This window comes from Macrotis lagotis, chromosome 6 (genome assembly GCF_037893015.1).
Source record: "Macrotis lagotis isolate mMagLag1 chromosome 6, bilby.v1.9.chrom.fasta, whole genome shotgun sequence".
In the NCBI taxonomy this organism is placed as follows: domain Eukaryota; kingdom Metazoa; phylum Chordata; class Mammalia; order Peramelemorphia; family Peramelidae; genus Macrotis; species Macrotis lagotis.
The window spans coordinates 6,981,931-7,004,990 of record NC_133663.1 but is presented as its reverse complement, the minus strand read 5'-3'; the positions used below and the strand labels follow the sequence as shown (position 1 = coordinate 7,004,990).

The following is a 23,060-nucleotide window of genomic DNA, read 5'->3' as shown; positions in this document are numbered from 1 at the left end:
CTAGGTGGCCCAGTGGAAAGAACATTGGCCCTAGAGTCAGGAGGATCTGAGTTCAAATCTATCCTAGATACTTCATAATTACTTAACTGTGTGACCTTGGGCAAGTCATTTAATCCCACTGCCTTGCAAATGCCAAAATAATAACAATAACAAACATTTCTTGAATTTGTGGAGGGATTGTGCTGAATGCTGAAGATACAAAGAAAACAATGAAATAGTCCCTGCCCTCAAGGAGTTTACCTTCTAATGGAGGAGACAGTAAAATGAGGTGTGCACATAAGATTATATACACAATTCAAGACCTATCAGCCTGAGTGTTTTCTGGGTAGAGATAACGATTGACTCAATGGGGTATCATTAATTTCCCAAGAGAAACAAAAGAAGGTCCAAGGTAGAACCTTGGAGAAAATCCAGGTAATGAGAGTGACATAGGTCAACAATGGAGGTGAAGAAGAAGCAGTTGGTCAAGGGGAAGGGCAAGCCAAGGAAAGCAGTATCAGAAAAGCCCAGCAAAGGGAAAGTATTGAGCATGGGGTGGTCAGTAGCACCCAAGGCAACAGAGAAATCAAGGGAAAAAGGCATGAATAAAGAGCATTGGTGGGTGAGACCATGACTGGTCTCTTTGGATGGAGCTATTTCAGAAGAGTGATGGGATTGCAAATCAGATTGCAGGGTAGGACAGAGAAAAGAGGAAGTGGATACTTTTTTGCTTTCGCTCATGGAGTTTGGTTAAAGGGAATTAGGAATAGCAAGAATAGGAGACTTTAGGGAGGACTTATGGGGATGGGGATCCTTTGGCATGTTCTAAAGTACCAGGGAAGGAGCCAGTAGGTAGTTCAAAAATGGAGATTATGGGGGTGGGTGGGAGAGACAATAGAAAAGGCAATTTATTGAACAAGTGAGGGGATGGAGTCGATGGTGCTGAAGAAGGGGTTAGATTTATTCTCTTCATTCCATAGGAACAAAGACAAGTCACAAAAAAGAAAATTAAAATTGTTTGAGGGGGCTGGAGTGGAGACAGGAAGAGGGAATTTTCTAACAATTAGAAGTGTTCACCTCTGTTCACCTCTGGGTGATGGTGGTTTCCCTATTTCTGAAGCTCTCGGGCAAACACTGAATAACCAATTGTTGCAAGAATTTCTTCATCTACAAGATGGATGAGATGCCATGTGAAGAAAGCTCCAAATAAGAATCTCTGTGTTTTCTGATTTCAATAAGGTATCCTGGAGGGAGGTGGAGGTAAAGAGGGGATGGTCTGAGAGTCATCAACGTAAAGATGCCTGTTGAAGCTGTCATAGTGGAGGGGGAAGTCAATCTGGTATAATAATAATGATAACATTTCTGTAAAGAGTTAAGGTTTGCACTGTGGTTTATAAATCTTCCATTTTAGCCTCACAATTGCCTCCATGAGCAAGTGGTCATGTGATCTCATGTTGTTGTTCAGTCCATTTCAGTCATGTCCAGTTTTTTGGGACTCAAAGATACTGCCATTTCCTTCTTGAACTCATTTTACAGATGAGGAAACTGAGGCAAACAGGGTTAACTGACAGGGTCACACATGAGTAAACATCTGAGTCTAGATTTGAACTCAGGTCTTCCTGATTCTAAGCCTGTCATTGTACCACCTAACTACCCCCATTTAAAGGGGTAGAAATTGAGGAAGACTGTATATTATAGATATAGATAGCTAGAAGGTTTTTTTTGGAAGGAGGCATCAGCAGCTGGGGGGAAGAGGAAAGATTTAATGCAGAAGGTAACATAGGAGGTCTGCACTGAAGGCAGGGGAAAGTGAGGAGGTGGCACCTGCATCAAAGTCAGTCCCTATTTTGTCATCTGTTAGCAATAAAACCACATAGCTAAAATGAGCCATTATCAATATCTCCTTTGTCCAGCTGGGGGACTTGCCTGCAATCATACTCTCTGGGAATGTTGGTAACTTGCTTCTAGGCATGGATATTACCAGAAATGTGTGCTCCAGCTGGCATGTTGGGTTAGTTCCGTTAATAATCAGAGGTGATGCGGAAAAATCTGGAACCTTGGGAGTCATTTAGCTCAATTCAAGATTGACTGAGTGCAGAAAGAGCCTCTGAGACTGATACTGACATGCTAATTCTCTCTTCTTCCAGGAAACTGGGACCCAGAGAAGTACAGCGATTTGCCCAAAGACACACAGCAACATAGAGTTAAAACTGGGAGCTCTACCCTAGATCTTGTCCCTCTGGGGCTAATAATTTAATTATTTCAAACTCCCACTTAATAGAACTAGATGATTCTCATGTGAATGAATCCCATTTCTTCAGGACTTTTGCCATAAGCTTCAATCTAGGAACAGGAACATGCAGAGTTCACGCCAAACTTCTAGACATCAGCATCCCACATTTCTGCTTTTCATTAATAAACACTTTCTCTGCCGAGATGTGCCTCACAGAGCCCTTTGCTCCCTAAACTGGGCTTCTCTTTCCTTGAGTTTTCATGTACCCCAACCTGTCTTTCCTGCAGCATTTTTGGCCTAGCCACTCTTTGTGTGTGTGTGTGTGTGTGTGTGTGTGTGTGTGTGTGTGTGTGTGTGTGTGTGTGGTCTGCCCACTCTTGAGACCACCTCATGTCCAGTTGACCAAAATCAGGGAGCAAAGAAGCCAAGACAACAGGCTAGGACCACCCTTGTCTGCCATGCCCCTCTCTCCCTGGGCCATCTCTTTTTCTGTGTGTGATCACCACAAGTCAGGAGGAGCTGCCAAGTCCTTCTCCATGGTTTCCCACTAGCTTGAAGCCCTCCACCAGGACTCTCAGTGAGATGTTTAAGACTACTCCTGTTCTTTGCCCAATTAAGCCTCAATTCATTTGGATTACTCATGGATGGACAAGCTCCAGGGCACTGGACCTGGCCATTTTCAAAGGATTGTGGAATCTTTAAGAGGGCTTGTAAGGACCACAGTGGTCACCCACTGGACTCCTTCCACGTCTTTCAGATGAAGATACTTGGGCACAATAAGTTTGCCCAAGATTGCTTAGGAGTTTAGAATTAGAACTCCTTTGTGATTGAAGACTAGGCAAAAGACTACAATTCTTCCTTTCCTTCCGATGTTATCCAGCTGAGAGAATATGACTTGCCTTCTCCTCTTTGGTGTTTTATGAAGCATCCCAAAGCAACATGAACAACCCATCCAGCTATCTGGGGGAATTGTGAGAAGATAAAAAAGAGAGAGAAATGAAAAGAGAGTAGATGACTTCTTACTCCAGGGAAAGGTGTTGTTGGAAATAAAAAAGGTATGTGCAAGGAGGAAGTAGTTCCTCCAAATGTGATCACTCCTCATGAAACATTTTGGAGCTGGGTTAAGAGATCCATCTTTCAAGGTGTAAGGGATGGATTTCCCTCTTGGATCCCTACTGTGTGAAACTTAAAATTTAAATTCACAGTATAAGAGAAGATTTTAAAGATGAATATATCTGGACATGTGAAGTGATTTCACATCTGGAACCAGGATCAGAGATGTTCCCCAAGAAAAACAAAAGGAATGATCACCATCATGTGGGAGCTGAGGAGACTGTTGGAGGTGAGGTAATGTGGGTCAATGAAAGGATCCCAAGTGGGGAAACCATATAAAAGTCTTCATAGCCCAAGAAGACATAGAAGAGAGGCAAAAACATGGAAGAATGGGGACCCAGCCAAAGCCAGAACCCTAAGAAGCTAAGATTAAGAAGCCTCTGCAGGAAGGGTTACTCACTGCTTTTGTGAGCTATGGTTATGTCCTGTGTGCTTAGATAGGATTCTTATGGTCCCTTTCACTACTGAATAAACATGTTCAAACCTTGTAAACATTTGTGCTTGGAAGACAGTCTGGTGAGGAAATCATAGGCATCTTGGTAAGTAATAACAATGAGCCAGAATCATATGCAGCAGGGAAGAATCCTGGATTTTCAGATAAGCCTGGATTTGAATCCCATTTCTTCCATTCACTATCTATTTCACTTTAGACCAGTGACTTAAACTCTCTGGATTTCAGTTTACTCATGAGTAAAATGAGAAGATGGGACACGGTAATCTCTAAGATCCCTACAAGTCTTAATCTTTGTTCCCAAGACTACCTCAAAGTTTGTGGGGGACGAACAAGAGGAGGGCACATCTGACACTAGTGTTACATGAATCTCCTGCATTGCATAGTGGTCCTAGGAGGAAGGAAATTGTCACTGCTAGGAATGGAATTATTTTAATGTTAACATTTAAAGGAAACAACCCAGAGTGCTTTGAACTTTATAAGTTATGGGACTTGAGTTTGAATCTTGACTCAGCCATAGACTACCCAGTGAATCATTTCAACTCTGTGGGCCTCAGATTACTTCCATAAAGTGAGGGAGTTGAACCTCTGAGGTCTTTTCAGCCCAGATCTCAGATCTAAGACTCCTGACCACCTCAGGAATCTGTTGGAAAACCTTCTTGATTGGGCTGGCATCTCCTCAGGTAAGGGGCTTTCTCTACTTCAGAAGACAGGAGGGAGGGAAGAAAATAGAAAGAAAGAAAGAAAGAAAGAAACAAACAAACAAACAAAAAAACAAACAAAAAACAAACAAAGAAAAGAGAGAAAAAGAAAGAAAGAGAGAGAGAGAAAGACAATAGAAAGAAGGAAGGAGGAAAGAAGGGAGGAAGGGAGGAAGGAAGGAAGGAAGGAAGGAGGGAGAAAGGAAGGGAGGGAGGGAGGGAAGAAGGGAGGAAGGAAGGAAGGAAGGAAGGAAGGAAGGAAGGAAGGAAGGAAGGAAGGAAGGAAAGAAGGAAGGAAGGAAGGAAGGAAGGAAGGAAGGAAGGAAGGAAGGAAGGAAGGAAGGAAGGAAGGAAGGAAGGAAGGGAGAGAGGGAGGGAGGAAGGGAGGGAGGAAGGGAGGAAATAAACATTTATTTCAGGTTAATTTTGTGCCAAAAGCTGAGTTGAGCACTTTGCAAATCTCAGTCTCTTTGCTCTCCATACCAAAGCTGGGATGTGGGTTCTCTTCTTAGGCACATCTTGCCCTTTCTCCTTCACTTTCCCTCTTTTGTCCCTTAGGTGATGGACTCCATGCTGCTCCCAACCACAAAAGCCCAGGCTGACAGTGCCACCTGTTCTACCAGTCTTGCTGTTCCTTCCAGCCATGGGATCTGGTGGCACCAAAGTATACAAAATCTGCTTCACTCAGAAGGCCATGGATCCTTCTGTGGATGGTGGCACATGGGGGGAGGGGAGGCTGACTGGTTACTGAGGAATCATGAAGAAGAAAATTCATGAGAGAATTCATTTTTCAAAACCAAACTGAATTTTCCTCAATAGGCTGAAGGATAATTTCATAGGAAAGAATATTAGAAAATTAAAACAGACTGTAAAGGTCTTGTAGGCCAACCATACTTTAATCCAGGTGGGGAAGTTGATACCAGGAGGAGCAATGCCTCTCTTAATATCTCACCCCTAGCTCAGAGTAGAGTTCAGCCATTATTTTGATTGATTATTAATTGCCTGTTACTCTTGAAGGGTCTTTAGCTATATTTAAATGTTTTGCCCGTTAGTCTGCCCCCTACCTCATCCCTGAATCTTGCCTGAGTGAATGTTTGAAGCAGTTCTCTATTGCTAAGAATCTTTGTTCCCTATTATTATTACTCCCAACTTTTTATTTGTTTCATAAATTACTTTGATGCAGTTTTGGTGGCAAAGCAGAATCCTGGCTTTTTCTCCTCAATCTGTGACTTCAACAAATCTCCCTTAGGTTATCATAGAATAGAAGCTTTTGAGGGCAGGGACTGCTTGCTTTTTCTTTGTCTCCCCAGAATTCCTAGCAATCCCTGGCACACTGCAGGTCCTTAATAAAATTCTTTTGTCCTTAGGAGGTCAGACTGACCTTTAGTCTCTACAAAGACACTCTCTAGGCTGAGAAGATGCCAGTCATTTCTGAGTCCACTGATCATGAGTACGATGGATTGGAATGTTCCAGGGTGTGCTGAGGCCCTTTTCAGGCTCAGTGTGCTAAATCCATGGTCTCATTCATCTTTCTGGATATTTCTGGTACATACTCCTTTCCCTTCTTCCCCTGGGGAAGACGATTGCTCTAACCAAACATTGTTAGGACTATCACTATATATGCATTGGGAATACTGCTAATAGTGATTTCCCTTTATCAAATATATATATATATATATATATATATATATATATATATATATTTATGTATATATATATATATTTTTTTTTAATTGAAGATTGCCTGCAAAAAAAGGACTGTGATCTTTTTTCTGGAGATTAGAATTAGAAGGGAAAGTTTTTTCTTCCTACTCAGATGACTGCGGATCTTTCTGTTTGGGTACTGACATTCCACTCCCCAATCTCCATTATAACTGGCATCACCTCATATTTTATAGCTCGTACATAATGCTGTTTACAGAGGCTCTCTTGATCCTCATTTTTAATCTGGCAAGGTGGACAGTTAAGAATGAGAAACCGGGATTGGCTAGGTGGTGCAGGGGATAGAGCACCAGCCCTGGAGTCAGGAGTACCTGATTTCAAATCCAGCCTCAGATGTCTAATAATGACCTAGCTGTATGGCTTTGGGCAAGCCACTTAACCCCACTGCCTTGCAAAAACCAAAAAAAAAAAAAAGAATGAGATACCAAAGATTGGGAAGGGTAAACGGAGTGCATTGATCATAGAGTAAATGTCCGAGGTGGAATTTGAACCTATGTCTTCTTGATTCCAACTTGAATCCTTCACCCACAAGCTGCTCCTTGTGAGGGCAATGTGGGGAGGGACTGCTCCGTTGACGATTATCCCATTTTATATTCACAATTATGGAAGGTGTTTTTTTGTTTCTTTGTTTATCTTCATGATAACTGGGAATTTGGTGCTCTTTTTACTCTAGTATTATAAATGGGTAACTTGAGTTTACATAGCAGATCAAGTCCAATCTTCCCAAATTACGCAGGAATTACTTAGGAGGAACCTGAGGTTCATTGAGGGTTGGTTGCTTCTTATCTATCATTACTGAAGACCAATATTGCATCACTGCATTGGAGACAAATGACAGTGTGTTTGACTGTGGCTGATCAGACCAATATGAGCTCGGAATGCTCTACCACAGATTGGGCACAAGTACCCATGAACACTTGGAATGGGTATTCTAAACTTGCATTTGTCATGTTTCCTTTGAGGGTAACATGAGCATTCTGCCTTGCTCATATAGAGTTCATCGTCATCTCTGATGAGAGCATGCCATGCTAGGTGGTCCTATGCCAGTGTCTACTATGCTGAACTATCAATTCTAAAATTCTTAAGAGAGACCTTCAGGGTGACCTGGTATCGCTTCTTCTGACCCCCTTGTGAACCCTTGCCCTGTGTGAGCTTTCGATAAAATTGTCTCTTTGGCAAGTGTACATCTGCTATTCTGACAATATGACCAACACATCTCTGCAATAATATTAGAATGCTGGGGAGTTCAGCTCAAGATAGGACCTCAGTGTCTGGTATGTTCTCTTGCCAAGTGATCTCCAGAATTTTCCAAAGACAATTTCAATAAAAGCAACTGAATTTCTTGGCATGGTGCTGGTAGACTGTCCAGGTATCACAGGCATATAGCAATGAGGTCAGCAAAATGGCTCATAGACCTTCACTTTGGTGGTCAGTCTAATACCTCTTCTCTCCTACACTTTCCTTCAGAGCCTCCCAAATACTGAGCTAGCTCTGGAAATGCATGGGTCAGCCTCATTGTCAATGTGAAACTCCCTGGAAAGATCACTGCCAAAGTAAAGGACTCAAAACTTCTCCATTTGCTGTAATCAATGGTTCCACAAATGGATGGTGAGGTGCTGACTGATGGAGCCCCTGGGTTTTCTTAGTGTGCATTGTTAGATCAAAACAAGCCCAAGCAGCAGAGAATCCATCCATAATTTATTGCATCTCAGCTTCAGAAAATCCATTGAGGGCACTGTCATCTGCAAACAGAAAATCCTGCACCAGCCCTCCCTCCACTTTGGTCTTGCCTTGTAGCCTTTTCAAGTTGAAGAATCTGCAATCAAATTGTTGGGCAGAAAACCCCATATCAATTATCCCTTTACCCTTTCTGAAGCCACACTGCCTCTCAGGGAGATGACCATCTTCCAGATGAATGACCAATGTATTGAGAAGACTCTGGCAAAAATCTTACCAGCAATGACTGAAAAAGAGAAATACCTCTGTGTTTGTAACAGGACAATCTAGTCCCTTTACCTTTATAGAGATGGATGATGGTGGCATCCTTGAAATCCTGGGGGGATAATCTCTTCATGCCATATAACCTGGAAAATTTCTGTCAGTTTTTGGATGAACAATGGATCCCCAACCTTGACAATCTCACATGGAATAGAATCAGAACCAAGTAGTTTGCCGCATGAAAGGAACATTCAAAACCTCTTCTTCAGTTGGAACTTCAGGTGGGGATGGATTAATATCAACTTGAGGAAAACAGTTAAAGGCTTCTGCATTGATTGATGACAGTCTATTAAGAACACTATGGAAATGTTCAACCCATGTCTCTAGGATCATGTCCCCATCATTAATCAATGTGACTCTCCATCAGCATTGAGTAGTTGAGATGTCCTTGGTCTTTGGCCCATAAATAGCCTTTAGGGCATCATAAAAATCATTTGGATTGCTGAAGGTCTTAGCAGTAGTATCTAAGGTGGAATTTGAATGGAAGTCTTCCTGTCTTAAATCCAGTACTCACTCTCTCCATACCCTTTCTTGTACTTATAAGCCTATCACCAATGGTGAATACTACTAAGTTCTCTTGCCTTTTGTTCTGCATCTTTGCAGGAAATGCAGTCGATCTCTAAGAGGATTCACCAAAATGCTCCTAAAGGGTCTTCTTGAAGGTTTCCATTTTATTGACAGCTAGCCTGGATAGAAGTGGAGATTTCATTTGTCCCTCTGTTTACAAGTTTACAAGTGGGACCTCATCACAGCAGAAAGATATCCACAAGAAGGTATTTGGCTTCTGGCTTCTTTTATTTTTCCCAGTCATTTGCATTTCCTAAGAATGACTTCCACTTTTTCTGAAAACTCTTTATAAAACCCCTCCCCTCAGACAAGAGCTGTGGATTTCCCAGGGCTTTGCCCCAGCAATACCAACATTTTGTTTGTTTGGATAATGTACTACGTCAACCCTCAGATGCCCAGCCCCACTTTCATTCCTTTCAATGAAAGAGAGATTTCTACAGAGGCAACAATCCCACTGGTGTTCAGCTGCTGTTGATGCTGGCATTGGGGAACTGTTTGGAAGGATTTTTTCATATATATATATATATATATATTATATATATATATATATATATATATATATATATATATATATATATATATATAAATAGGTTCATCTGAAGATAGATTTTCCCCTCTTCAAAAAGCCAATATGAAAAGTAAACCCACCAGCAAGATCAACAGCAGAGGGGCTGAAGAAAAGTCTCCCCAGTGAAACCTTTTTTTTAAAAAAAACAAAAGTAATATTGTACTGACATTTTAGATTAAGCAGGTGTCCAGAGGCCAGGACTTTCCATTCCACTCTGTTTTTCTTAACCAATCTGTCCTAAGACTTACCTTAATTCCTGACTAAGTCTTTAAAGGCTTAAATCAAACAAACCAGGAAAAAATGTCCAGGCAACTCCCATCCAAGTGGTGCTTTGGTCTGGATTTTCTAATTTCTTGCTTCAGATCAACCCAGGGTTTTCTTAGTGGCCTGCTCAGAAAATGCTTATGTCAACTCTTTCAAGTTTTTTCAGATTAAATGGGGTTGGGCACAGAGGCATGTAACTGAAATGAGAATCACAAATGAGGCACAAGAGACCACAGGATCATGGAATCCTACAATATGACAATGGGAGAGGATAGCAGAGATCAGTGACCTTGAGAAGAGTATGGATCCCAAGGCCAATGGGGAATAAAGGAAGATTTTTGAGGAGGGGAGGATCATGATCAAACTGATGACATTGCCAATAAGATCTGATTTATAGCTATATGTTAGCTACTTTGGTCTTTTATTTTAAGTTTAATGACATCAATGTGGACATTGTCATCACTCTGATAGTTTATGACCCATCCTGTCTTTTCCTGACATTTTCCTCCTATAAGTCTGCCACAAGAGATCTATCCACAATGCAGGAAAAGCTGAACTCAATTCCTTGTTACAGTTTAGAAAATAATGAGATCCTTGAGCCTTTCATCAATTACCCTTGTAGTAGTCATATTTGCCAGAGACATGGAAGAGTTCTCATCACTAGGTCCTTGTCAATAAAAATGGTTTAATAACGTGATGCCCTCCAGATTATGCTAACAGAGATAGTGTAGCATTATAAATAGGACCCTGGTTCAGATTCCTCTCCCTTAGTGTGATCTTTTAAAAATTTTTTTATTTATTTAAGGTAATGGGGTTAAGTGACTTTCCCAGGGTCACACAGCTAGACAATTATTAGGTGTCTGAAACCAAATTTGAACTCAGGTCCTCCTGACTCCAGGGTTGGTGCTCTAGCCACTGCACCATCTAGCTGCCCCAACAGTGTGATCATGGATATATGAATTAAATCTTATTGGCCTCAGTTTCCTCATCTGTAAAATGAAAGATTTGGACCAAATGATACCTTAGGTCCCTTTGGATTTTACCCCTATCGAGAGTCAGGGAAGTGGCCTGTGACTCATGATTCCACAACTTCCAGACAACATAAGTTATACTGCTGTGTCTTGAGACCCCCAGGCAATGCCTTCTGCTATTCCACTGCACCCAAAGGACCAATCAGCTTATCCATATGCTCAGTAGTTGAACTCTTCCTTTATATCTAATCTCCCTTTATTAGAATGTGTTGCTTTGAGAGCAGGAAGTTTTTTATATTTCTGTCTCCTAAATTCAATTCATCATCTGTCACTTAGTAAATAGCTAATAAATCCATCCTCCTTCCCTCCCTCCCTTCCTTCCTTTTGCCAACCCTGCCTTCTTTCTTCCTTTTCTTCCTGTTTTTCCCCCTCCCTCCTTCTTTTCTTTCCTTCCTTTTTCTTCTGTCCTTCCTCTCTCCTTCCTTCCTCCTTCCCTCCCTCCCTTCCTTCCTTCCATCCTCCCTCCCTCCCTCCTCCCTACCTCCTTCCTCCCTCCCTCAGTCCCTTGCTTTACCTTACAATTGTCCCATATTTTTTCTTACTTTCTAGTCAGACATTTCTCTGATGATAGACCTTCTTTTTCTTGCTCTTGCCCAGATATTCATAATAAGTTGCAGCCTTCTACCATCAGCCATTTGCCTCTTCCTTGCCAAGTCCATCAGGCACACATTACCATTATTGCCATTTTTATTGTTTGTTTGTTTTTCTCCCAGATACTGAATGCACTCCATAGACATTGGCATTGGGACCAGGGACTGCTCAGCTGAGTTGCTAATTTTAAGTAAGTTGAAAAAAGAGAATGAACAAATCCATTTTTCTCCAATGAGGACTAGGGAAAAAGAGTTTCTGGCTGCACAAAAGGACCTTGTCTTTGGAAGTCTCTTATGCTCCCAGATCCTGGACCTTTGAGCTCCCTTTGGAGTTTGGTTGCTAGCTGTCTAATGACCTGGGAGTGAGGACCTGGCTCTGAAGAGGTGTTGATGAGTTCACCCTCCTTTCCCCAGTCCTGAACTCTCTCATTGTGGGAAGTTAGTTGAAAGGAGGAAAAGGAAGTGTGGCTATGTTTGAGAGCGAGAAAGGGCCTCTTAGGAGCCAGGGCCCCCCGGAGTCCCTTGGATTTGCCTTGTTACAACAGCAGACAAAGGGTGATCATGACTCACTAGATGATATTTCTGGGTAAATCTAACAAATGATGAATAAGACATTTAACACCTCCCTGAGGAATTTGGAAAGTTGTTTGAGTACCAAGATTTAACTGGATATCAAGCCTAGATGTAAGGGGAGAAGAGAAATTCTGAATCTCTGGAAAGCAAATCATTTGAGTCCGGCATTGGCCATCCATTTGCACTCACATCACCAAAGGGTAGGGAAATGTTGTGACTAACAAAGATGTCCCCACCAATGGAGAATACAAGCTTCTACCTATAAAGGATGATACCTTGCCTTCAGCTTTTGATGTCAGAGAGGGGCCTGGAGCATTGAGAGGTTAGATGACTTGTCCAGGGTCACACGGCCAATACATGTCAAAGACAGAACTTGAACCTAGGTCCCCCAGCACCTATGGCTTTATCACCCCTTTCTCCCGTTAGTGAGTTCTTTCAGGGACCTGCATGATGTGCTTCAGCCTCCTCAGACGTCAGCACTCTGCACCTTCCACCCTTTCCTGCCCATTGCTTTTCATCTTCTGTTTACATCTTCTCCTCCTCCATTAGAATATAATCTCTTTCAGGGTTTGGACTGGCTTTCTTTCATCTACATACATATGTATTCCCAGAACTTATCACAAAGTCTGTTATGTATTAAGCTTGTAATAAATGTTTGCTCAGGCGCAACTCGATGATGGCACAGTGAATAGAGACTTGGAGTCAAGATAGACCTGAGTTCAAATTTGGCCTCAGATATTTGATATTGACTAGCAGTATGACTTTGGGCAAGTCACTTAACACCATTGTCTTGCAAAACACCAAACTAAATGCGGATTGATCCGTTTTTGATTCCAAGTACTTCTACTCTTAAGAACATTTAGGAAACGTATCTAGTAGTATTTTGCCTTTGAAGTCTGCCATATAGAGCAATTCAGTCTCTTGATGGCAGACATACCTCATTTCTTTTTTTTTTTAACTCCAAATGGTCCCTATAGCTTGAACATCCACCTGATCCCACAGTGTTTGGTTTCAAATTATTGTGACCATCTTTAAATATTAAAGCAATACTCAAAGGATAATCATTATTTAGGACATGTGCTGAAAGCTATCTCTTGGAAAAGTCCAGAAAGCATCCTCTTAATGATGGACAATGTGACCTCTGATAACTTTCCTATCAATTATCATTATTAATCATTTCCATCCACTTACATTTCCAAAGAAATGACATATCTTTAAGCAAATGCCATATAAGGAGGAAGAGTGATTGACTACTAAGACATGTCTAGAAGCAGCTCTGGCCCCTTCTCCTGGACTCATAGATCCCAGAGAATAAAGTCATTTGGACACTAGATGATGGAAAGCCCCAGGTCCATTCAATTTGCCTTTGGTCCAAGCCCAGTTCTCCTTGTTTCCTTCTGGAGGAGATGTTACTCTTAAGTTGCTCTCACAAAACTGGATGATGGAATGCACTGGGTTCAGTCAACTTGCCTTTGGTCCAAGCCCAGCTCACCTTGGTTCCTTCTGGAAGAGATGTTATTATCAAGATGTTCTCACAAATGTATGAAGGCACCTTCCCATGCTCTCCCTTTTCATTGACTTAGCTGTGGCCCCAAAGTGCCATTTTATAACTCTGCCTCTTCTGAGCCTCAGTTGAACCAGAATTATTTTCCAGTACTTTCCAGGGAAATCCTCTGAGTTGTTCTTAAAGCTTCTCTTCCTCCACCATGCTGTTCTTAAATGATTTCATACCCTTTCCTGCCATTTTCTTGGTCTGAGAAATATAGAATTAATAGGGGTGTCAGAGACCTTTAGTTCAATCTATTCAGGTGGAGGGGGAGCAAAACCTCTTCCAGTCCATGCCCAACTTGGGGGGTTTTCAGAATCAACTTGATGAGCCCAGAACAGGGTGCCCCCAGCTTCCCACATTCATCAGTTTTGGACGTTGGATTTTCAGGACTTTTTTTCTTGACATCAATTTTTTGATGTGCTTATTTCTATTTCAAAGTCTATGTCTCACTCAAAATTGTTTTCTCTGAGATTGAGCCAGAACAATTGGAATCCCAACCCATTGGTTCTCATTTGTCATGAACATGAGTCCTTTGTGATTCTGGTAACCATTCTCTGGGTGTCCTCCAGTTCCCCATTATCCTTCCCAAATGTGGCACCTGGAACTGGACCCTGCACAGTCAAACAACCACTAGAAAAGAGATTTGTTAAGTGTGTCCTAGGAGGCAGGCACTAGGCTATATTTATATCTGAAGATATAAATGCAAGTACCATAATTCTGTATCTAAACATACTTTAATTCTAAATATTCAAACACACAAACACAAATATGTATGAATATATGTAGCATATACATATATCCGTGTATTATATAGAGATATAGATACGTATGCACACAGACCACAGCTAGTGGTACTAGAGTGCATAGATTTGGGGCTGGAAGTTAGGGAGCCTCATCTTTGTCAGTTCAAATCTGGCCTTAGATACTTTGGGCAAATCACCTAACCCTCTTTGCCTCAGTTTCCTTTGCTGTAAAATGAACTGAAGAAGAAAATGGTAAATCTCTCTAGGATCCTAGCCAAGAAAATCTCAAGGAAAAGTCAGACATAGTGAAAACAACTAAATAACACCAAAAATGTATATATAGCCATATAGTCATGTATGTATATATATATAGAGAGAGGAATAAATATAAAAATTATAATTATAATAATAACCAGCATTTAAAGAAGACTTTAGCTCATTTTTATTTTTACCACAAGATAGGTGCTATTATTCATCCTCACTTTTTATTTGCCAAACCAGAGACAGACTGAAGTTAATTGACTTGCCCAGGGTCACACAGCCAGAGTCTGACACAGAATTCTAAATCAAGTCTTTATCCATGACATTAAATAGAATGAATTGTATGTAACTGGAAAATAAGGTAGTTTGGGAAGGAGGGCAGTAAAAGTTGAGTGGGTCAGGGATGGTTCTAAGTCCCTTGGTATTTGGAAATCCTCTGATTCTGTGAAGTTGGAGTTGGATGCAGGTGGAGTCACTGGACCTGTCCCCGATGGGCACTGCACATTTGGTCTCTTGTAAGTGCAACCAGGTTGTCTCTGCATGGCCACCACCACTCTCCAGGGTGTGGGCTGAGGACACTTCTAGGGTTGGTAGACTTGAAAAGAGGCCCTTTTGGCTTGGAGACAAGAATTTAAAGTTCAAATCAGCTCAACAAATCCCAGCCCATGTGGGACGTTCTTACCCCCTTGAGAAAGGATAAGGGTCCAGATGACTGGAAAAACAAATACTGGGAAGAATGACTATTGTAAGCCAACTCTGGAGCCCCAGAAGTTATCCAAACCCAGACATCACCCAGAGACAAGGTTCTGACCAACAAGATGGAGTAGCCTGGGCAAACACCTATGAGACAATGGTCAAGGTCAAACTCAACTCCAAGAAAAGACTCTATTCAGTGGTAGAAAAAAAGATAAAAAGGGTATCAGAGGCCAAAACACTGACTATGACTTGCCTAAAAATCACATAAATTTTGATTGTTTTGAACCCAAGTGTCCTGGTCCTGAAACCTATAATTTTTTTCTACTGAACTGGGGTTTTTGGACTACATAGATTCTAAGCTCCTTCTGACTTTAAATCTATGATCATACCATCTTATGTGATCAATCACATTGCACAAGCAAAGGGTAACTGAGGCAGCTACATGGAGCAGTGCATAGAGTCCTGGGTCTGAGTCAGGAAGACTTGAGTTCAAATACAGCCTTAGATACTTCAGTTGTGTGACTCTGAACAAGTCATTTAATCCTGTCTGCCTCAGTTTTATCATCTGTAAAATGAACTGGAGAAGGAAATGGTAATCCATTCCAGACTCTTTGCCAAGAAAACTTCAAAAGGGCTTACAAAGAGACAGAAGTACCTGAAAAGGCTATTAACGTCATCAACTGAAGGTGGATGCCTGCTCTGAAACACAAAACAACACAACGATAATAATAATAATACTACACACTCAACCCTAGGAAGCGATACACAATAAGACAAGATTCTTTCCCTCATGGGAATCTCTGAGACTGGGTGCTGAATGCCTGCCTCCCCAAGAGGAGCTCTGGTCTTTTCTTGAGGAAGTTACTCATCAATCAACATTTGTTAAATACTGATATGTGACAGACATTGGGGATACCAAACCACAAGTGAATGGTTCTGCTCTCAAGGGATCTATATTCCATTAGAAAAACATGTACAAAAAGAAAGAAGTGCAGGTGTCTATCTATCTATCTATCATCTATCTATCTATCTATCTATCTATCAATCTATCTATCTATCTATCTATTCTATCTATCATCTATCTATTCTATTATCTATCATCTATCTATTCTATCATCTATCTATCTATTCTATCTATCATCTATCTATCTACCTCTATATCTGCTTATATGATGATGCAAATATAGATCTAACAACAAAATATATGTGTGTGTGTGAGAGTGTGTGTGTACAGAAGATGGGAAGAAGGAGCTCAGTAACTATTTTAATAGGGAACAAATTGGTTCTTGGAGAGCTCGTTCTCAGTTGTTTATCCTTTATTATCAAAGAAAACTGATGACATCAAAGGGTGATGTCTTGACTTGCTCATGAACTGGATTTACATGAGGCAGTTACACAAAATCATCAACCTCATTCCCTTCCAGAGTCTTTGAGGTGCAATGGCAGATGTCAGGACAAGTGATGATGCCCCAGCATGCCTCTTAGCTTCTTCCACATCTGAACAACCTCCAAGCCCTACATCACTTGTACTTCAGCTTCCTTTGGAGCAAATTGGTCAGTGGGTCACATTATTTTCACCCACCATCCACTGGGGAAGTCTTCACATGCTTGGGGTAGACATTTTCCCTAACTTACTAGCAATTTTGAAGGCTACTGGTTACTCTCACCATTGTTTAGACATTGTGTGACCACTGTACATGTTATAGCTTCTTGAAATCATAGGTGAGAGTTGGTTGTAGGTGGACATCAAACATGGAAGAGAAACTCTGAAAAGAGCTTAGCAGCCTTCACATCATGGTAAGTATTGTTGGAGGGGAAAGGTCTGGAGACCATGGGATAAGACATTGCAAATCATTTAAGAATAGTGCATGAACTCAGGCATAGGCCTTTGTACTATGAAATGCTGGTTGATAAAGGGAAATTGGACCAATCAACATACAATGAATATTACGTGCATACATACTGCAAGATAAAAGGTGATGATGCAAAGCTTAGATTTGTAAAGTTTCTTCTTCGTCTTCTTCTTCAGCAAATGGTAAATACTGTGATGGAAGAGACTGATCAGTTTTGTCTTTGTAGTTAGGGTTCTTGTTGGCTCTTGTCCTTCATTATCGAGGAAGACCAAAATAATATCATAATGTTGGAAACTAATTACAGTGTCTGAGTATGGGTGATCAGACCAGTATGAGATCAGAATGCTCAAACACATAAATAATCCATGTGAACACCTGGGCTGGGGACTCTAAACTTATGTATCTTATGTTTCCTTTGAGCTGCTTCAGTGCAATATTGCTCATAGGGTGTAGCACCCTTGTTGATAAGGGCATGCCATGCTGGGTGGTCCTGTGCTAGTGTTTTCCATGCTACTTAATCAATTCTCAGGTTCTAAAGAGAGACCTTCAGGGCATGCTAGTTTTGCTTCTTCTGCCCCCCCCCTTATGAGTACTTGCCCTGTGTGAGTTCTCCACCTGGCACCTAAAAACTGGTTGTTAAATGGTTTCTGAATTAATGTTGATCTTGTCCTCTTTGAGTTTACAGGCTAGGACAAGACTTTTTCCCCTTTTTGTGTGTGTCAGACCTCTTTGGAAATGATTTAATGAAGTCCATAAGTTGCTTTTTGGAACAATGTTTTTAAATAAAGTGAGATGCATAGGATTGTAGTGGAAACTAATATGTTAAAATATAGTTATTCGTAACAAAATCCATGAATAACACAGAAAAATTTGCACATAAGCATATATAGCTATACATATATGATAAATTCACAACTCCCTCCCCTCGTTAAAAATTTCTAAAGAGGGAAAAATAAATCAGAGAAGTGCAACATGGAGTATATTGTAAGGTATGAGGAAGTCATTCAAGATTCAGAGACCTTTAATTTTAGAAAGGACCTTGAATGGGTCATTGAATGCAGTCTAGAACTGTGCAAGATCTCTCTCTTCATTTCAAAAGAAAAGGAAAAAAAACTTCTGGAAGGAGGTTGGTCATCCTTCTCCTCTTCTCTCAACTCCCTGAATTCATAAGACTGTATAGAGATCATCCCTGAGGATCTGGTGCAGTGTTGTAGGAAACTCTATAGAAGGACATTATTGGATAGTTCCTGCTGAAAGCAAAACAGCTCTATTTAGACCATTTGAATTCATACAAAGGAAACTAATGTGTTTTAACTCAATAAATGTGAGAGTGGGAACATGGAAAGGAAAATAGGAGAAGATAGTGAAAATGCTAAGGAAGCACTTCTCTACCACGGCAGAAAGGGGCATCTCCAAAATGTGTTGGGGAAGATTCTCAGCCAGAATTATCACCAGAGCCTTTGGGGGCAGAGATCATAATAACCTGAATAAAGAGGGAATCTCTAATGGACCTGAATATATAATGAACCCCTTGAATCACTACTGTAAGGATCTGCTACTTTTTTCATTTCTACTTCATAGATCAGGGCAGCTCAGAGTGACTGAAGCAGATAAAGATATTTTTTGGTGTGGAAGAGGGAAGGCAGAATGACTTAGATGATTCTGAATACTTTCTTTTTTAATGTTCCAAGGCTCTGAATGATTTCTATCTTATATGTTCCAAACTGGGGAGAGGGAGGATGATGGGGGAAGAATGATGTTACCAAGTTTATACCATAAGGGACAGTAATCTTCACCCTTGAAGATTCTTAACGGAGAAAACTCCAACTAAGGGAAGATGTGTGGAGCAAAATTGGAGGTGTGTCCAGAGCAGGGTAAAAACAACAAGAAAAAACAACAAAACTTGTTTTTTTTAAAAAAAGATCTAGATGAAAGAAAGAAAAAAAGAAAAGAATACTCAGAGTTTTTTCAGATTATAATAACACAGTGAGATTACATGTTTAAAGTGTAATCCCTCAGAACATACATGGTTCTATAGATAGATGGATGGATGGATGGGTGGGTGGATAGATAGGGGGTGGATTGATGGAAGGATGGATGAACAGACAGATGGTAAGACAGATGGACAATCAGATAGACAAAATACTGGATAGAAAGATAGACAGATAGATAGATGATAGATAGACAACTAGATTGATACCTAGATGGATGGATAGAAAGAAAACAGAAGGCTATAGATATTGATACAGATATAAGTATTTTTCTATACTCTCCCCTTCCCAAGGACCCAGATAGACACCTTGACATCCTGGTATTCCCAACTCAATGGATCCAGAGAGTTGGAAAACAGGAATTTTCATCAATTTAGTTTTTTCTTTTCCCATGAGGCTTTTTGAGTCTCATCTCTTGAAGAGCCATGGATCTGCTTAAGAATGTCCTATATATTTTGGGGGGCTGGATGTAAGTAGTGACATGCTATCTGCAAACCAGAGAAAAGAAAAATAAGAATTTATTAAGTACCAAATAGGTCTGGGAACTGTACTAAGCTCTATTCACATATATCTCATTTGTTCCTCATGGCACTTATCAGATAAGGGCTATAATTATTCCCTTTTACAGTTGCGGTCACTGAGCAAATGGAGATTAACAGACAGTAACCTTGGAATAAAAATTAAAAGTGACTTGCCTCTAACTCCCTGTTGAAATAAGTGCATTGGAAGGTTTCATTATTTATAGGAATCCCTCTTTAGATCCTCTCCTCTGCAACTCTGATTATCTGGAGCTTTGAAATTAATAATTCACTCAATACATCACAATTTCATATAATGATTTATTATTTTTATATTAAATGTTTAAGTTTTCTATGCACTTCACTTGTATTGTCTCTTATGATCCTCACTATAAATTGAAGGGAAAGTTCTATTATTGCGTCTATTTTACAGATGGGAAAAATGTGGTGGAGTAAGGCTAAATGCTTTGCTCACAGTCACAGAAATAATCATTGCCTGAGGTAGGATTGAACTTAGGTGTTTCCAACTCCTAATCCTGTGTTCATAGACTGATCCAAGCTTCCTTGAGTAGCCCAGGTCAGGCACTAGACTCCATGCTGGACAAACAGACTAAAGCAAGACTCCTAAAGAAGCTTCCATTCTAGGGGAGGTGGATGAATTCAGTTCTTTGATAGAGGAAGATCATCCTAATAATCAAGGAATCCTTGAACAGTTTGTTATCTCTATGCTTCTATTTAGTAGGTCTAACTGCACACACAGAGTCCTCTTTTAGGACCAAATCATCTCAGTTTTCTTTCTTTCTCTCTTCCCTCCACTCCACCCCCATACTGTTTCTAACCTAGTGTTGAGAAAACAGTTGTAAGCAACCAAGAAAAGGTTCAACTTCATCACACAAGGACTGGGAGCATCTCTGTCCAGTCTAAATAGTGCTGGAAAGACTGCCCCAGTTAACTTGCCAAATACTTCTCACTCTAGCAGCCTAATTACTGTAATTATAGAGATTCTGCACACTTTTTAGATCATGGAAGTGGAATGAAGACCCAAGGTTCCCCTTGACTTCTTCCATCCATTCCCAGAGTCCTCCTATCCACATTGCCCTTCAAGGGGACCAGGTAGGAGACTATACAGGAGTATTAATTATATTCCTATCCAACCCCCCCCCCCACTCCAAGGCTTAGTATACCATTTTCTACACAACAAATTCTTAATTGATAATGTGGAATGAATAAACATGAATAAGGTTAAAAGTGTTTTCTTCCGAACAAGAGTTCTTAAGTTTGACCCTTTCTCTTGAACGTTCCTATCAGTGAAGTGCTCTGGATATTGTAGAATTCCATAAATACAATATAGTAGAATTCCACAGAAACAAATCAAATCCGAATTTCCTTATTTGGCTTCTCCTTTAAGAACTCCCCTCTCTGTTACTTGTCACAATAGAGTTGGTCTGATGACAAATGAACAAGAGGCAAATGTAACAAGTTGGCCCAATTTATAGCTAGAAAAACTGAGGCAAGCAATGAAGCAGTTTTGAGGGTTCCTTAGAAGGTATCTGGTCCATCTGATTCTGATTAAGAACTGCCGACTACATTTTGGACTAGCGTTCATTCAACTTCAGCCGGAAGATGTCCAGTAAGAAAAACCATGCAGGGGCCGCGGCCGTCGTCTCCGCGGCCGGCTGTCGGAGCAGCTGCTGCGGGGCCGCCGCGCCTGCGTCCTGCGCCAGTACAACATCCAGAAGGGGATCGTGGTGAGGGGACGAGGTGATCTGCGGGGAGTTCTCGTGGCCCAAGAACGTCAAGACCAACTGTGTGATCTGGGGGACAGGGAAGGAAGGCCAACCCAGAGAGTACTATACTTTGGATTCTATCTTGTTCTTGCTTAATAATGTACATCTTTCTCATCCTGTTTATGTCGGGCGGGCTGCAACTGAAAACATTCCTGTGGTTAGAAGACCTGATAGAAAAGATTTACTTGCATATCTAAATGGAGAAACGTCAACATCTGCAAGTATCGACCGAAGTGCTCCCCTTGAAATAGGCCTTCAACGATCCACGCAAGTAAAAAGAGCAGCAGATGAAATCTTAGCAGAGGCAAAGAAACCACGAATTGAGGATGAAGAGTGTGTGCGTCTTGATAAGGAGAGATTGGCTGCTCGTTTGGAGGGTCACAAAGAAGGGATTGTACAGACAGAACAGATTAGATCCTTATCTGAGGCTATGTCTGTGGAAAAAAAATTGCTGCAATCAAAGCTAAAATTATGGCCAAAAAAAGATCTCCAATCAAGACTGATCTAGATGATGACGTAACTGCCCTTAAACAAAGAAGTTTTGTTGATGCTGAAGTAGATGTGACCAGAGATATTGTGAGTGGAGAGAGAGTATGGAGGACAAGAACTACTATTCTGCAAAGCACAGGAAAGAATTTTGCCAAGAATATTTTTCCAATTCTTCAATCTGTAAAAGCCAGGGAGGAAGGACGTGCACCTGAGCAAAGGCCTGCCCCTAATACAGCACCTGTGGATTCCACATTGAGGAATAAGCCACCTACTCCAGCTGCCTATAACAGATATGATCAGGAAAGATTCAAAGGAAAAGAAGAAACGGAAGGCTTCAAGATTGATACAATGGGCACCTACCATGGAATGACTCTAAAGTCTGTAAGGGAGGGTGCCTAAGCTCATAAGACTCAAACTCCAGCTGCACAGCCAGTACCAAGACCAGTTTCTCAAGCAAGGCCACCTCCAAATCAGAAAAAAGGATCTCGAACACCCATTATCATTATTCCAGCAGCTACCACCTCTTTAATAACTAAGCTTAATGCAAAAGACCTTCTCCAGGACCTAAAATTTGTCCCATCAGATGAGAAGAAAAAACAAGGCTGCCAACGAGAAAATGAAACACTCATCCAGAGATGAAAAGGTCAGATGCAGCCTGGGGGTACTGCCATAAGTGTTACAGTTCCCTATCGAGTAGTAGATCAACCCCTCAAACTTATGCCTCAAGACTGGGATCGTGTTGTGGCAGTTTTTGTGCAGGGCCCTGCATGGCAGTTCAAAGGTTGGCCATGGCTATTACCTGATGGATCACGAGTTGACATATTTGCTAAAATTAAAGCCCTTCATCTAAAGTATGATGAAGTACGCCTAGATCCAAATGTACAGAAATGGGATGTAACAGTATTAGAATTAAGCTATCACAAATGGCATTTGGACAGACCAGTGTTTTTACGTTTTTAGGAAATTTTGGACAGGTACATGGTAAAGCGCAAATCCCATTTGAGATTCTGAAGTACATGGCTACCATTGTCCTCAGAGAAATTTGGATTAAGAAGCATGAAACTGCTCCATTCTGGGGACTGAGGCTCTTGATTTATGAATTTGTCAAGAACTTTGCAAATGAAGGTCACAAATGAATCTTTTTTTCTAAGACCTTATTTGATGCTTTGTGCTTTGACAGGCTGATATCTGTCATCATTATAAGCAAAAGTTTTTTGTTTACAACTATTTTTTAATATCAATAATAGTAATAATATTAGCCTTCTAGTCTGTAATGGAAATTGTATATTTTGATAGAATTTTTCTCCATTGGTTAAATTAGCATCATTTAAAAAGTTTTGTTCCTCCTTAGAAGATAAATACAGGTGGGGTGTGTGCACCAAG

At 40.8% G+C, this 23,060-nt stretch overlaps 1 pseudogene; it reads left to right on the top strand.

The window, feature by feature from the left end:
• The window catches only part of LOC141492075 (parafibromin pseudogene), a 24,122-nt pseudogene extending 1,419 nt beyond the window's left edge, over positions 1–22,703 (top strand).
• The last annotated feature ends 357 nt before the right edge of the window (positions 22,704–23,060 follow it).